The following is a 2,449-nucleotide window of genomic DNA, read 5'->3' as shown; positions in this document are numbered from 1 at the left end:
ATTTATAGGTCAATGAAAAGACTGTGAATCTGGAGTGCAAAAGAAGCGCAATGTCCGGATGGCATAAGCCGAGAAAACAAAGAGATGACTTGTGTACTTTTAAATACAAACACATCTATATACAGTCACGTCGCTCTCCCCCCCCCCCCCCCAGGAATAATTTTTTATTCTCTTTACCATTCTGAATTGAGAAGCAAGTGAAAAACTATGCCTTTGATGCCAGCACTAATAGTATTAAGGTTCTTTCCCCAGTAACTGCTTGGTGATGTGACCATTCTATGAGTCTTCGTCTGCATTTACATGATGATTAGACATTCGTGAGATCTTTCTCCAACATCTGTTTTATAATCAGGCATTTTCGTTCGTTGCAGTTTGAACGGCAATAATGTTCTAAGAGGTCCACAATAATAAAAAATGTTGCGAGTTCGTGTATAATTTGAAAACCCTTTACAAAGCTTTCGAACCCTTCCCTGGGTTCATCTTCAGACTGAAGATGAACCCAGGGAAGGGTTCGAATGCTTTGTAAAGGGTTTTTTTTTAATTATACACGAACTCGCAACATTTTTATAATTGTGGACCTCTTAGAACATTATATATACTCTCGCGATAAAGTTTTTCCCAACTAGAATGGCAATAATATTGGCGTGAGAAAGAATTGCAAATAACTAAGCACAGACTCTCTCTCTCTCTCTCTCTCTCTCTCTCTCTCTCTCTCTCTCTCTCTCTCTCTCTCTCTCTCTCTCTTCTTCTTCTTCTTCTTCTTCTTACGTAACTTCTGCTGTGAAATGTGTTTATAAAAACAGCTTGTAATGTCAGTATCTTGATGATTTTATTCTGAATTTTATTAGCAGCATTATGATTATACATAAAGCATGTCTCCCTCTCTCTCATATGTAGATAATATATATATATATATATTATATATATATATATATATATAATATATTATAATATATATATATAGTATATGTACATATACGTGCACACATTATATACTATATATATATATATATATATATATGTGTGTGTGTGTGTGTGTGTGTGTGTGTGTATGTGGATATATATATATATATATATATTAGCATAACTGAAATGCAGTGAGCAATTTCAACCATACTTGGTATACATATGACTTACTATCTGGGAAAGAATACTGTGGGGGTAAGACATCGTTGACACCAAAGGGGATGGAGGTGGGAAGGGAATGATATGTGAAAATAACCGAAAATGACAGATATTAGTCTCTAATCCATAGTTTTTGAGGCTGCTGAGATGAATAGTAACACTCCCAATGCCCTTAAGTCCAAGTTCAGCCCCAGTAGGAATGGGGGTGAGAAGAGGTAAAAAATAAATTGTCAAAATTGACAGATATTTGTGTCTAATCCATAGTTTTGGAGGTCGCTGAGATGAACAGGGATACTACCGATGCTAAGTCCAAGTTCAGCCCTGATGGGGGTGGGGCTTGAGAAGGGGTGAAAAATAAAATCACAAAAACGACAGATGTTAGTGTCTAATCCATAGTTTTCAAGGTCTCTGAGATGAATAGTGACACTCCTGATGCCCTTTTAGTCCAAGTTCAGTCCCAATAGGAAGGGGAGGGTGTGTGAGAAGGGGTGAAATATAAAATGTCATATATGCTGGGCAGTGTAATTGAAGCAACTATCTTAACAGGTAAGGGAGAGGGGGAGGAAGTGAGAGAGAGAGAGAGAGTAGAGGGGTTGTTAGGGAGGAGAAAGAGGGAACCACTGATTCAGAGTTGGAGAGAAAAAGCGTGAGAGGGAGAGGAAGTGAGAAAGAGAGAGAGTAGAGGGGATGTGAGGGAGGAGAAATAAGGAAAGAGCTAGGGAGACTTGGAGAGAGAGATATTTTATCGGTTGTCGTTCAGTTTTCCTGGGCAACGTTGGGTTGGTCAGCTACGTCTGACCCCATTCTACATCAGATGTTTGAAGTGGCTTTAAAAGAGATACAAAAGAATCATAGTTATACTTGTTAATGTCTGTTGCCTCTCTTTATTTAATCCAGTACCTGTGTTATTCCTAGACATTTGCACCTAATCTGAATGGCTTTTTCAACTGTACTTACCTTTGTGAGTATTATAGTGATTATGCACGCTTTTAAATATCGGCTTTTGTTTTCAAAGTAGTCTGCGATGTAATCCTCTTTCCCTTTGTATGTAGCTTCCTTGAAAATGATTTACAGTAAATGCGAAGTCTTTTGCATTCTGAAGTTACCGTTTCCTCGTGTCCACATATCTGTTTGCATTTTGTATCTTGTAATTCCCATGATTAGAAATGAAAAAAAAATAAACATACGTACAAACACAAGCACACGTTTTGTACTATATATACATACGTTATATATATTATATATATATATATATATATATAATATATATATATATATAATTTATATATTAATGATTGAATGCGAATAAAAGAAAACGATGGAA

Source organism: Macrobrachium nipponense, chromosome 11 (assembly GCF_015104395.2).
Source record: "Macrobrachium nipponense isolate FS-2020 chromosome 11, ASM1510439v2, whole genome shotgun sequence".
Taxonomy (NCBI): domain Eukaryota; kingdom Metazoa; phylum Arthropoda; class Malacostraca; order Decapoda; family Palaemonidae; genus Macrobrachium; species Macrobrachium nipponense.
This window is presented reverse-complemented; position numbering follows the sequence as displayed.